Source organism: Schistocerca gregaria, chromosome 3 (genome assembly GCF_023897955.1).
Source record: "Schistocerca gregaria isolate iqSchGreg1 chromosome 3, iqSchGreg1.2, whole genome shotgun sequence".
NCBI classification, from domain to species: Eukaryota; Metazoa; Arthropoda; class Insecta; order Orthoptera; family Acrididae; genus Schistocerca; species Schistocerca gregaria.
The window spans coordinates 334,279,531-334,295,055 of NC_064922.1; the positions used below are offsets into that span (position 1 = coordinate 334,279,531).

Below are 15,525 nucleotides of genomic sequence, written 5' to 3' on the forward strand. Positions count from 1 at the left end.
AAGTAGGTAGTGAAGCTAGAAAATCTGAAAAGAAAATGCAAAGCTTCAATCTAAAATGAGAGCAAATACAGTGAAATAGATACAAGATAAGGATTTCATTCAGACGAGTTTCGGGTAATGACACTGGCAGCAGAAAATGGTACAACGGTATTACGATTTGCTATGAATGAGAAGGAAGGGCAGAGAGTTAGTTACTACGAACAGATCAGTGATTGTGTAGTTCTCATCACAGTCGACAGCAAACGAACACCAAGAATAAGAGTTATAAATACTAACGTCACAAGCGGAAGGTGTACAGAAGGCATATAAGGATATTGAACTGGTAATTCAGTATGTAAAGGGAAATGGTAATCTAATAAAGAGTGGTGCCAGGTGTGGAGTTACGTGGGAATATGGGCTTCGTAGTACGGATGAAGTTGTGCAATAACTTTCAGCTGGTAAAAGTGAAAAATCAAAGAGGAGGAAGTAGACTTGGAAAAAACCGGGAGATGCGGGAAGATTCCAATTGGATTATATCATAGAGAGAGAGAGAGAGAGAGAGAGAGAGAGAGAGAGAGAGAGAGAGAGAGAGATTCTGAAATCAGACAGTGGATTGTAAGGCGTACCAAGAAGCAAATATAGCTTGATGTCATAATTTAGTAATGGTAAGGAGTAGGCTGTGGCTTAAGAGAAACTCCCGAAAGAATCACTGTGCAAAGAAGTGGATTGCTGATGTACGGAAGAGTAGTGAAACGCCGTAGAAGTTCTCTAAGGCTAAAGATATGTTGGTTGGTTTGGGGGGTTTAAGGAACCAGACTGCAAAGGTCATTGGTCCCGGCTGAAGATACTGTAATAATGAGTACTTACAGAAAGTAATGATTAGCACCAATAGCTGATTATAAAATTTCTTTATTTTACAACCAGTTTCGGTCAAGATCATCATCATGTCAAAAGAAAGAATGTACAACATCGTATTAGGCGATCTAAAATCATTGGGGTCAGATAATAAAACACATTTGTCACATAGCAATATAAATTACATCGTCAATAAGTATGTCCAGACATTGCACTCATTCACGCTGTATCAACCGTCAGCCTTAATGTCTAATATGTGCTAACTGTGACAGTTGTCGTGCTTTTTGAGAGTATACGTTGAATACATAGAAGTGCACGGTATCCACATCCATGTATATAGCACCCATTCTTTATGCTCCAGTATTTTGATGCCTCCATTTATTTTCGCGTAGGGGCCTGAAGATGACACTAATGAAGCTCGAAACTAGTTGCTACATAACAAAATATTTAGGAAGAGTTACGGCTGCTGGTATCCTTCTTCTGCGTCTTATTGCTGTGGATTGGAGAGAGAGAGGGGGGGGAGGGAGTTGTATGGTTGAAGAGGTGCGTACCGCCACAAAATTTTTAGAAATTAGGCACTAGAATAATGGATGTACCCGCTCTGCCCTCATCCTTCAACAGAGTACAATTCAAAAACGTTATATCGTGGTCGCCACTGCCTGGCTGTTGATATCTACCGTGGCATGCTAACGGACGTTAAAGTTGTTTGTTTCAGCGCGCAGGCAACGGCCGGAAATGATATCTCCGAGGACATCAGTTTTTCAGTTTTTGTGAGAGCATAAATCATCTATCCACCAGCTCATTCTGTAAAGCACTTTGCACTGCAGCGTTTCTACTGCGAGCGAACAGAATTTTATTGGAATTAAGCTGGCGAATAAATTTGAAGAGCTTGTCTTTAAACGTCTAGGCCGTACACTGAGTGGGCTTTTTTTTAATTGTTTTGGTTTATGCTACGACCTCTCAAAATATGGAATACTTTTTTTAACAACCTGTACATGCGAAGAGCAAAGGTAAGTGTTTATGTTTCTAAACTGCCGTACGTTGGCTTTTGAGATTTTCGTTATGTTTGAGGATCCTGGAAAGTACTGGGGCGATAGTGGGGAACGCTAGCAAGTGAGAGTCTTCGATATCGAACGCTGTTCGCTGCTGGTTGAGGCCTTCAGCAAGGGTCACCCTTTAAAGGGAGTCGTTAGATGAACTAGGAAATAACAAAATTACTTTCGTGAAAAATTAGGGAGCTATCGTAAACGTGTTCGTGAGCTGTAACTGAGTTGAAGTTGATGAGGAAACTTCTTGTCTGTTACAAGAACATTGACATTTTAATTAAACTGACATTTAAGTAATGGTTGTCCGTTTATTCCTAGTAAAAGAGAACGAAATTTTTTTTACATTTGAATTTTTTTGCTGACGTCAGCTATAACTAAGTGAGGGATACATAGAATCATAACCGTTATCGAGTTAGGTGAGACATTCCAGAGGACTCTATCGACATTAACGTGATAACTGAGTATGAGGCGTGAACTACTTAAACAAATGGACAGAATGGGAATACGCGAGTTAGTCATTACCTCGAAAAAATAGCGTTACGTTATTAATTTTGATTTTGGCAAATCGTTGATGATGATTTCGATTTCAAAGGAATGATGGCTGATAATAAGTGATCTCATAATATTGATGGTGCTGAACATCGGGGAATTTATAGAGTCGCGAATAAAATAACATAAAAATACATGTAACATCGTCATTATTAATCAATAAACACAGTATCTTCCTCAATTTTTTGGCTGTTGTCAGTAACAATAGCATTTTTGCTTCACCTAGCCTGGTTTTGAGAACAGTGTTTCAGAAGCTGAACGATTTGGATTCACAGCTAAATTATTTAAGTCCCTATTTTGTGGCTGTGGATAGGTAGTTCCAGGATGGCATTCCACACTTATACCTTGATCAAGATCTAGAACAAGATATGAAGATAGTAACTATAGCTATAGTTCAGTTTATGTTCAGTATTTATAAATGCTTTTTACCTTAAGCTATTTTGTTATTCCTTTTTAGGTTAACTAACTACCACATCATGATAATTATTTATTTCCCTTTTCCTTCATCCGCATCTAAAATTCTTTCATTTCCTCTTCTGACCATTTGACTCAAGGTGTTCTTCTGCTTGTTTTATCTTCCCGGAAACCCCTTGAATTTTTTGACTTCTAATCTGAATTTTTTGTGTTGTTTATGGTCTCTAGCTCAATCTACATTTATTAAAAGTCCTTTTTTGTCTTGCCTTGTCATCCTCCTCCTTAGTTCTGCTGTTTTGGCGGAATGTGGGGATCTTCTCTGTTACTTCCTTCATCCTTTCTAGATGTCCACGGAATGTGACAAATCTTTTCTTGATCTCATCTGTTATTATAAGGCACAATGATTATATTTCCTTATTTGGTCTCAAACCAAGTTGTCACACTGTTCTTGACAGGACCTAATATTTTTCTCAAGTTTCTTCATGCTTTTTATTCCAAATCTTCTAATGCCATTTTGCATCCAGATGAAAGTAGTGTTTCCGACCCGTAGAGGACTTCTGATTGTACAACTTCGTCCTAAACCCTTCCTTTAACATCTTTAGAAAAACAAATTTTTTGTGTGTTGCTTCGGTGGTCATGTATTCTATCTTTTCATATGATATTTTGAGACTTGCCTTGCCTTGCCTCGCTCTCGCTCTCTCTCTCTCTCTCTCTCTCTCTCTCTCTCTCTATCTCTCTCTCTCTCTCTCAATCTCTCTCTCTCTCCTCCAGAAGATTTAGTCTTTTCTTTCCATTCTCTAAGGCCAAAGTGTTTCTTTGGATCTCTATCCATCACAGTGAGTTTATTAAATTTTTATTTCTCTGGTTTCCATTATTTTATAACCAACTTCCATTTTACATGTTGTTCCTGCAAAACAACAAATTTTTAGTTTTCCCACTTTTACATGCTTTGTCAACAGACTTTCTTTCTCCGTGGCACTCGTTTCAGCAGTCAGAAGCAAATTCATTGGCGGTTCTCATCCTTCTGAAGGTTGGCCGAACCGTGCTGTTACGCGAGATGAGGCCATATTCAGGCGAGCGGACAGCCTGGAGCGTTTCCGATCCGCGCACGCAACACGCGCCACGCAGCAGGCAGTGCGTCCCTGTGCTGGCGGCGAGGCGGCCAGAGTCTGGCAACACGAATAACACAACGCGAGTTTCTCCCGCGGCCTCGTCCGGCGGACGGCCTTGGGAAATATTTCTCTCCTCTCCTCTCTGCGAGCTGTCCTCCCTGCACGGAAGCCACGTGCAGCCGAGTCTTCCCGAGCCAGTCCTCAGGTACGACAATCTACAGGCGCCATAAAAATTACGTATTGTCGACAATATTTTCCCACGATGTTATCCGACAACACTGCGGCGACACGAATTGCAGACACATGCACTACAACATTACCGCTCATTGTCGCCCGGAAATGTTTGCAACAATACATGTCCCGGTCAGAAGTGTTAACACGCGGCAACACTACTGTCTCAAAATGAACGAACGCGAGCTAGGGTCTCCTGCTTTTACATCACACAAGGAATAAAGATACAGAGAACGAGATAAACCAGGCTTTGCGAGTATGTTATTACACTCTATATACACTACTGGCCATTAAAATTGCTATACCACGAAGATGACGTGCTACAGACGCGAAATTTAACCGACAGGAAGAAGATGCTGTGATATGCAAATTATTAGCTTTCCGGAGCATTCACACATGGCTGGCGCCGGTGGCGACAACTACAACATTCTGACATGAAAAAACTTTCCAAACGATTTCTCATACACAAACAGCAGTTGACCGGCGTTGCCTCGTGAAACGTTGTTGTGATGCCTCGTGTAAGGAGGAGAAATGCGTACCATTACGTTGCCGACTTTGATGAAGGTCGGATTGTAGCCTATCGCGATTGCGGTTTATCGTATCGCCACACTGCTGCTCGCGTCGGTCGAGATCCAATGACTGTTAGCAGAATATGGAACGGGGGGTTCAGGAGGGTAATACGGAACGCCGTGCAGGATCCCAACGGCCTCGTATCACTAGCAGTCGAGATGGTTCAAAATGGCTCTGAGCACTATGGGACTCAACTGCTGTGGTCGTTAGTCCCCTAGAACTTAGAACTACTTAAACCTAACTAACCTAAGGACATCACACACACCCACGCCCGAGGCAGGATTCGAACCTGCGACCGTAGCAGTCGCACGGTTCCGGACTGCGCGCCTAGAACCGCGAGACTACCGCGGCCGGCACAGTCGAGATGACAGGCACCTTATCCGCATGGCTGTACCGGATCGTTCAGTCACGTCTCGATCCCTGAGTCAACAGATGGGGTCGTCTCCAAGACAACAACCATCTGCAAGAACAGTTCGGCGACTTTAGCAGCAGCATGGACTATCAGCTTGGAGACCATGGATGCGGATACCCTTGGCGCTGCATCACAGACAGGAGCGCCTGCGATGGTGTACTCAACTACGAACCTGCGTGCACGAATGGCAAAACGTCATTTTTTCGGATGAATCCAGGTTTTGTTTACAGCATCATGATCGTCACATACGTGTTTGGCGTCATCACGGTGAATGCACATTGGAAGCGTGTATTCGTCATCGCCGTACTGGCGTATCACCTGTCGTGATGGTATGGGGTGCCATTGGTTACACTTCTCGGTCACCTCTTCTTCGCATTGACGGCACTTTGAACAGTGGACGTTACATTTCAGATGTCTTACGACTTGTGGCTCTACCCTTAATTCGATCGCTGCGAAACCCTACATTTCAGCAGGATAATGCACGACTGCATGTTTCAGGTCCTGCACGGGCCTTTCTGGATACAAAAAATTTTCGACTGCTGCCCTGGCCAGCACATTATGCAGATCTCTCACCAATTGAAAATGTCTGGTCGATAGTGGCCGAGCAACTAGCTCGTCACAATACGCCAGTCACTACTCTTGATGAACTATGGTACCGTGTTGAAGCTGCATGGGTAGCTGTACCTGTACACGTCATCCAAGCTCTGTTTGACTTAACGGCCAGGCGTATCAAGGCCGTTATTACGGCCAGCGGTGGTTATTTGGGTACTGATTTCTCAGGATCTATGCACCAAATTGCGTGAAAATGTAATCAAATGTCAGTTCTAGTATATTTGTGCAATGAATACCCGTTTATCATCTGCATTTCTTCTTGGTGTAGAAATTTTAATGACCAGTAGTGTATTAAACTAAGCGGAATGCTTTGGAAAATCTAACTCGTGAACTCATGCTAGATGGGTATCTCTTACAGAATTTCACCGAATTTCGAAACAAGATTTCGAATATCTCAGACAAGGAGTTTGTCCGAAAACTGCTAAAACCAATACAAATATAAGAGAGCGTCTACCAGCTTCAGTCTGAATGGCCATTGGTCTTCATTATTCAGCTGCTAGTGACTTGTACAGAAGTTTAATAAAGTTGTTTAAAGCATGCAATGCTGTAATGGAAGAAGTTGAGGTTTACACCAAGTTCGAAATAAGAATACCATTTTTATTTTTATTCCATCTCCATTCAACAGCACTCACTTTTTTGCACTATAAATTCGTGCTTCAGGCAAGTCTCGAGATAGGACAAAAGTCGTGGCATCAATTGCAAAGCGCGTGGATAAAAAGACATCTGTACTTTCCCTCTACCTACGCAACATTTTTGCTCCGCATCTGACATATGTTCGAAGACTTCGGAACTTTTGCTATGCTTCATCAAGCGCAATCCCGAGCCCATCGTCAGCAACTCATCAACTGTCCTTTTTAAATGGCGTTCTTTGTAAACATTGCTTTCGATGTCCCATATCTCCGGTCGTAGGCAAATGGCATTTATGAAATTCATAGTATTGAATTAAATGATCCGCACTGCCCGCGAAATATTTTTCATTAAACGTCACGACCAGTTTCGCGTCAATTGATGATGCATCTTCGGGTGATGTTAGTACTTTTTAACAAGTCATAGTCAATATTGTTGTGCCTGCTGCCGATTAACCACCTTCCTGCTCGTGGCGTGGCTCTCCTATCCCCATCATTATAACTGCGCACTACCGCTTTTAGCGCGCTATTTTTTAATAACTTGAGGTGAATGATGGAGAACAGCTCTCTGAGGCCGTGCATCTCCGCTATGACTTTTTAAAAAGACTGTCACCAGAGAATGTGGCTTCAATTGACGCGAAATCCAACGTTGACTTTTAACAAAAAGTATTATGCAGCCAGTGCGGATTATTTCATTCAAAATGTGGAAATTTGGCTACGCTTGCACGTAGTTTCAAAGAACATGCTCAGAGCTCATAATTATCTCGTTTGTCAACTTTTGCAATTGTCGAATACAACAAACTGACAATACAACTAAAAAAACAGGTGGCTACATATGTATGCGAGCGAGCTTTCGAACAAAAGCGAAACGAAATTGTTTTCGCTCAGACACGTGACTGCAGCGCTCTCAGTGAGCGAAGCAGGAAACAAAAGCGAGAGACGGAAGCATCTCCAGACAAAGAAATAACGTGTGGAAAGAATAACTGGCAGTAACTCTTCGTATGAACTCATACATCTGTATTTTTACTATCTTGGTGTTTTCGACAAACGTACAAGAGAGGAAGTATTATTGGTTCCTTAAGGCCTACTAAGGCGGTCAACCAATTTGTCAAACTTTACTATGATTGTCAAATATTTGACTGCTGTACGAACTGTTCTTCACTCTTGGTGGAAAAGCAGCGAGCAATTTATGCAATGTTGCCAGCAAAATTGCACTGTATTGCAGCCACATTGAGACAGCATAGACGACTATGCTACTACGGCCTAACATTGCCATAAAATATGGCGCGTGTGAACGCACCTTGAAACACTGTGTGGCAGCTGCGTCCCCCAGCAGCCAGAGTTGACGTGTGCGGTGGGAGGACGGTTATCGCCGTGACCGGAAGCTGGCGGTTGCAGAGTCACCGGCTGTGGGGACACACGAACACAGCCGCTGATAAACCGCAAGCTCGGGAATGCTGTTCCGACCAGGCCACTAGGCGAGTGCTTTTACGTATCTCAGTTACTTTATCTGCATCTACATCCATAGATGGACTCCGTAAGTCACCTTCCAGCGTCTGGCGGAGGACACTTCAAGTATCACTTTCCCTCCTCCTCCTGTACCATTCGCAAATAGTGTGCGGAAAGAACAACTCCCAGTAAGCTTCCGTATGAAGTCATACATCTCTGTTTTTGCTATCACGGTGTTCTCGACAAGCGTACAAGAGAGGAAGTATTATGGTTCCTTATGGCCCCCTAAGGTGGTCAAACAATTTGTCAAACTTTGCTATTTATTGCCAAATAATTGACTGTGTACAGCGCTGTTTGACGTGTTTGTCAAACACAGCACGTTCTGACGTGTTTGAGAGAAATTTTGACTGACGGAAAATGTGACAGGATGGAGGACACTGCTTGAACTGATGTTTCGGCGCACATTTCCAGTGAAAAAGAATTTTATTACGATTTATCTCGCTGCATCGTGAGTTTTCTAGAACTATGGAAACTACGATCAAGCTTAAAAATAAAATAGCTCTGGTAAGTTCTCAAATGGTAGAAATAGGGTGTCAAATCAAACACCTTTCAGCCGTCTAGTTTCCAACCTTGTTCTATTTGGCAACCAGTTTCAGCGTGATATTTAAAAAAATTTATGGAGGATTTTGAGGAGAGAGCACTTGAATCAGCAGCCCTCAAACCAACCGTTTTTTGGAGGCACGTGGATAATACTTTCGTAGTGTGGCCTCATGGAGAAGACAAATTAATGGAGTTTTTAGATCACCACAACTCCATTCATGAGAACATTCGGTTTACCATGGAATTAGAGAAAAATGGTTGCCTTCCTTTCTTGGATGTGCTGGTTAAACGAAAGAGAGAGCACTTGATTCAGCAGCCCTCAAACCAACCGTTTTTTGGAGGCACGTGGATGATACTTTCGTAGTGTGGCCTCATGGAGAAGACAAATTAATGGAGTTTTTAGATCACCACAACTCCGTTCATGAGAACATTCGGTTTACCATGGAATTAGAGAAAAATGGTTGCCTTCCTTTCTTGGATGTGCTGGTTAAACGGAAGAGTGATGGCTCTCTGGGGCATTCAGTTTATCGGAAGCCCACACATACTGATTTGTATTTAAATTCGTCCTGCTGCCATCACCCATCGCAAACAATGAGTGCACTTAAAACACATGTACACAGAGCTCATGTAGTGTCAGATGCAGATAGTTTGCCTGAAGAGCTTGCCCGCCTGAAGAGGGTTTTGAAAGAGAATGGAAATTCTACCCGGCAAATTAGCAAGGCACTTGCAAATTAAGCCAAAGAATCAGGGAGTGGAGAAAGAAGAGAGCACGCCTATTAAATCTTCAGCTTTTCTTCTCTTTGTTGGCAATATTTCCTTCAAAATTGCGAGAATCCTCCACGGTTTCGAAGTGAAAGTGATTTTCCGTCCACCATCGAAGATTTCCGACCTGCTGGGATCAGTGAATGATGATCTGGTATAAAATTTATAAAATATCTTGTCAGTGTGGCATGTCATATATAGGACAAACATTGCGAACAGTGGAAGAAAGTTGCACTGAACGTCAACGCTGTACTCGCCTTTTGCAACCTAGCAAGTCATCCATTACTGAGCATTGCATTTCCGCTGGACACTCAATGGAGTATGACAAGACAACAATTTTGGCCACATCAACATCCTTTTGGGACTCCGTCATAAAAGAATCAGTGAAAATTCGCATGACAGACAATCTTATGAACCGTGACAATGGCTGCCAGCTAGATAATGCGTGGAACCCCGTCATCTCTTAGATCTGCTCCAGACGAAGACGTCAGAGTACTCCGATGGCCGCGGCAATCGACAACGCCGAGTTCTGCAGTTCCACCAGCGAGGATGCTGCCGGCGGGCGGTGTGGTTCGTCTGTCAATATGATTTTGACGCATGCGCAGAATGCTCGCTATACGCTATATGTTGCGGAACGGAGGGCGTCTTCGTCAGTCTCCGATGGCTCACCTGAGGATGGCTGGCAGTTGTCCAGTCGAAATATCGTGGATGGAAGCTAACGACGACCGGCTGCAAGCGACAAATCTTTTTGAATATGCAGTTTCAGCGTTTTACTACGCCATTTTCAGAATCCTGACCCTCGTGTAGGGGCCAGCAATACTGGTATCTGACGGTAGACGAGGGCTGAAGTGATCACCACTGCAAAAATCTACTAATACCATTATTGCTGGCCCTGTTTTGATCACAACCGAGGTAGAATCTTCCTATACGTCACGTCGGTCAGGGGCCTGAAAATGTATTAAAACACTGAAACTGGTTGCCAAATACGATAAGGTTGGAAACTATACGGCTGTAAGGTGTTTGATTTGACATCCTGTAGCTAACAGCAAAGTGTCGCAATCATCTCTAAAAAGGTGGACATACGGAGAATGGTAGAAATGTTGACTGATCATCAATTGATATCTTGGCTGTAATGGGTATTTTCTTCGTCATGGCACAAGTTTTTTTTTGTGTGTTGGGCTCCATAAGGTTCCCTTTCCGTGCAGCGACCGGGGAATATAAAATGATAAAGAATGCAGAAACCAGTCGCCGAAATAAAATTTATTTACCTTGTTGCAAATCGATTTGGACTGATATCTACATCAACATTTACACTCCGCAAGCCACCCAACGGTGTGTGGCGGAGGGCACTTTACGTGCCACTGTCATTATCTCCCTTTTCTGTTCAAGTCGCTTATGGTTCGCGGGAAGAACGACTGCCGGAAAGCCACCGTCCGCACTAGAATCTCTCTAATTTTACGTTCTTGATCTCCTCGGGAGTTATAAGTAGGGGGAAGCAATATATTCGATACCTCATCCAGAAACGCACCCTCTCGAAACTTGGACAGCATGCTACACCGCGATGCAGAGGGTCTCTCTTGCAGAGTCTGCCACTTGAGTTCGTTAAACATCTCCGTAACGCTATCACGGTTACCAATTAACCCTGTGACGAAACGCGCCGCTCTTCTTTGGATATTCTTTCGGCCCCGGTAGCTGAGTGGTCAGCGCGACGGAATGTCAATCCTAAGGCCCCGGGTTCAATTCCCGGCTGGGTCGGAGATTTTCTCCGCTCAGGGACTGGGTGTTGTGTTGTCCTAATCATCATCATTTCATCCCCATCGACGCGCAGGTCGCCGAAGTGGCGTCAAGACCTGCACCAGGCTAACGGTCTACCCGACGGGAGGCCCTAGCCACACGACATTTCATTTCATTTCATCTCCTCCGTCAACCCGATCTGGTACGGATCCCACACTGATGAGCAGTACTCAAGTATAGGTCGAACGAGTGTTTTGTAAGCCACCTCCTTTGTTGACGGACTACATTTTCTAAGGACTCTCCCAATGAATCTCAACCTGGTACCTGCCTTACCAACAATTAATTTTATATGACCATTCCACTTCAAATCGTTCCGCACGCATACTCCCAGATATTTTGCAGAAGTAACTGCTACCAGAGTTTGTTCCGCTATCATATAATCATACAATAAAGGATCCTTCTTTCTATGTATTCGCAATACATGACATTTGTCTATGTTAAGGGTCAGTTGCCACTCCCTGCACCAAGTGCCTATCCGCTGCAGATCTTCCTGCATTTCGCTACAATTTCCTAATGCTGCAACTTCTCTGTATACTCCAGCATCATCCGTGAATAGCCGCATGGAACTTCCGACAATATCTACTAGGTCATTTATATATATTGTGAAAATCAATGGTCCCATAAAACTCCCTTTTGGCACGCCAGAGGTTACTTTAACGTCTGCAGACGTCTCTCCATTGAGAACAACATGCTGTGTTCTGTTTGCTAAAAACTCTTCAATCCAGCCACACAGCTGGTCTGATATTCCGTAGGCTCTTACTTTGTTTATCAGGCGACAGTGCGGAACTGTATCGAACGCCTTCCGGAAGTCAAGGAAAATAGCATCTACCTGGGAGCCTATATCTAATATTTTCTGGGTCTCATGAACAAATAAAGCGATTTGGGTCTCACACGATCGCTATTTCCGGAATCCATGTTGATTCTTACAGATTATACAGGTTATAAAGGAAGAGGTTAGGAAGAAAATCAATCTTCTACGCAAAACATACAGATAGGGCTGCAATAAAATCAAATAAAAATCGAAGTTTTGCGGTTGTTCCACAGACGGCGAGGGCTATATGTTCCCACGTTGTGGTACTTTAATTAGCTTCCATTAGAGGGCCAAGTAGAAGAGAATAAATTTTCGCTTACTTGTGTCTTCTTTTTCAGTGCGAGGGGAAGTAACTCGGAACAAGTTGTTAGAAGTTTCACTGTCCATTCGCAGAAAGTTGATTTTCATGAGGTTTCGAATTTAACATTTCCTTTAACAGGTTTTCATGCGTATATTTCTCTGTCATTTTAAACCATGCCCTATACCAGCGTCTTGTTTTCTTCTTCTTGGTTTTATTATTCTCACAATGCAAGATCAAATGATAGAAATGCTTTATGTGCACTTGTAGCAGTTCTCACTACCGTCAAAACAGGGCATAGACGAACAGCGTCTGCTTCAAAAGTCAGGTTGAATTGGCAAACTTTTTGGGACGCATTCGGCCTTCTTTGACAAATCCGTGGATAGGCAAGAGAGACTTTGAAAAATAAGTTTGATGGTGTACGGGGGTCTTTCCTCACCGTTAAACGTAAGCGCCAGAAATTATATCTGTCTCTCTCTCCATGGTGAGCTACACATCTCTTGTAGCGTCTGCCGCTGGTGTTTAGTGAAGATATCCGTTTAATGAGCATACCCGTAAGGCTCTCGCGCTTACAAAACGATATTGTGACGAAACGTGTAACTCTTCTTTGTATGTTCTTCAACCTGCTAAGGGTCTCAGACTGACACGCAATACTTCTGTTATCGGCCTAGTGTTTTGGAAAGCGGCCCTCACACGCTCAATATCATTGACACAGTAAGAATTTTGTCAGTATACATCACGCGAAGCCAAGGATAGCACCGTATTAATGCGCAATATCTGTGGTTGGAATAGGCCAGAAATCTTCCTTGCCGGCCGCAGTGGCCGAGTGGTTCTAGGCGCTTCAGTCCGGAACCCCGCTGCTGGTACGGTAGCAGGTTCGAATCCTGCCTCGGGCGTGAGTGTGTGTGATGTCCTTAGGTTAGTTTGGTTTTAGTAGTTCTAAGTCTAGGGGACTGATGACCGCAGATGTTAAGTCCCATAGTGCTCAGAGCCATTTGCACCATTTGAAATCTGCCTTCTTAGCGAACATGACTACACTCGACGATGCGGACGTGAATTGCGATTGAGTTGCTTTCCTTAGAGAGCACAACCAGAAATTAGGCAGAACTGGTGAAGCACGTGTGAGGAGCTTTCTGTTTACATTTGCCGGCCGCGGTGGTCTCGCGGTTCTAGGCGCGCAGACCGGAACCGTGCGACTGCTACGGTCGCAGGTTCGAATCCTGCCTCGGGCATGGATGTGTGTGATGTCCTTAGGTTAGTTAGGTTTAAGTAGTTCTAAGTTCTAGGGGACTAATGACCACAGCAGTTGAGTCCCATAGTGCTCAGAGCCATTTTTGTTTACATTTCAGTGAACCAGAGACTCTTTCATGACAACATAGGTTCCTAAAATACAACTTCAACTACACCTTGATCAAACTGAATAAGTTAAGTGTATAATCTATCGAGTACATTTGCTCTTTTGTATTTCTCTACAACAACTGTTGTAAAAATAATTAAATAAAATATTCAACCTTGCGCAATAAATATTGAGCCCTTAAAAGCCCCCTTGAAAGCCCCCTTAAGACACTTTTTTCGTAGATCAACTTCATTTTCTCAATATTCTTCTCATGAATCTTAGCCTGGCCTTTGTTTTTTCTACAGTTAGTGTTATGGAGGCATTCCACTCAGATGGCTGCGGACAGTTAGTCCTTACTGTTTTATGGTTGCTTCTATTTCCGTTGCCGACAGCCTTGTCGCAGTGGTAGCACCGGTTCCCGTCAGATCACCGAAGTTAAGCGCTGTCGGGCTCGGTTAGCACTTGTATCGTGACCGTATGGGTATGCCGAGCGCTGTTGGCAAGCGACGTGCACTCAGCCCGTGTGAGGCAAACTGTGGAGCTGCTTGAGTCAGAAGTACCGACTCTGGTCTTATAAACTAACACCGGCCGGGAGAATGGTGCGCTAAACACATACACTCCTGGAAATGGAAAAAAGAACACATTGACACCGGTGTGTCAGACCCACCATACTTGCTCCGGACACTGCGAGAGGGCTGTACAAGCAATGATCACACGCACGGCACAGCGGACACACCAGGAACCGCGGTGTTGGCCGTCGAATGGCGCTAGTTGCGCAGCATTTGTGCACCGCCGCCGTCAGTGTCAGCCAGTTTGCCGTGGCATATGGAGCTCCATCGCAGTCTTTATCACTGGTAGCATGCCGCGACAGCGTGGACGTGAACCGTATGGGCAGTTGACGGACTTTGAGCCAGGGCGTATAGTGGGCATGCGGGAGGTCGGGTGGACGTACCGCCGAATTGCTCAACACGTGGGGCTTGAGGTCTCCACAGTACATCGATGTTGTCGCCAGTGGTCGGCGGAAGGTGCACGTGCCCGTCGACCTGGGACCAGACCGCAGCGACGCACGGATGCACGCCAAGACCGTAGGATCCTACGCAGTGCCGTAGGGGACCGCACCGCCACTTCCCAGCAAATTAGGGACACTGTTCTCCTGGGGTATCGGCGAGGACGATTCGCAACCGTCTCCATGAAGCTGGGCTACGGTCCCGCACACCGTTAGGCCGTCTTCCGCTCACGCCCCAACATCGTGCAGCCCGCCTCCAGTGATGTCGCGACAGGCGTGAATGGAGGGACGAATGGAGACGTGTCGTCTTCAGCGATGAGAGTCGCTTCTGCCTTGGTACCAATGATGGTCGTATGCGTGTTTGGCGCCGTGCAGGTGAGCGCCACAATCAGGACTGCATACGACCGAGGCACACAGGGCCAACACCCGGCATCATGGTGTGGGGAGCGATCTCCTACACTGGCCGTACACCTCTGGTGATCGTCGAGGGGACACTGAATAGTGCACGGTACATCCAAACCGTAATCGAACCCATCGTTCTACCATTCCTAGACCGGCAAGGGAACTTGCTGTTCCAACAGGACAATGCACGTCCGCATGTATCCCACCCAACGTGCTCTAGAAGGTGTAAGTCAACTACCCTGGCCAGCAAGATCTCCGGATCTGTCCCCCATTGAGCATGTTTGGGACTGGATGAAGCGTCGTCTCACGCGGTCTGCACGTCCAGCACGAACGCTGGTCCAACTGAGGCGCCAGGTGGAAATGGCATGGCAAGCCGTTCCACAGGACTACATCCAGCATCTCTACGATCGTCTCCATGGGAGAATAGCAGCCTGCATTGCTGCGAAAGGTGGATATACACTGTACTAGTGCCGACATTGTGCATGCTCTGTTGCCTGTGTCTATGTGCCTGTGGTTCTGTCAGTGTGATCATGTGATGTATCTGACCCCAGGAATGTGTCAATAAAGTTTCCCCTTCCTGGGACAATGAATTCACGGTGTTCTTATTTCAATTTCCAGGAGTGTACATGCCCCTCCAGATCTTCATCCAGTGACGTCTGTG

General features: G+C 44.8%; 1 protein-coding gene and 1 pseudogene across 1 annotated transcript in view; one reads left to right on the forward strand and one right to left on the reverse strand.

Annotated features, from left to right (window-relative positions):
* The window catches only part of LOC126355981 (ABC transporter G family member 20), a 382,869-nt gene that overhangs the window by 340,052 nt on the left and 27,292 nt on the right, over positions 1 to 15,525 (reverse strand). The window lies entirely within an intron of this gene.
* LOC126357342 (5S ribosomal RNA) lies at positions 13,841 to 13,958 on the forward strand (annotated as a pseudogene).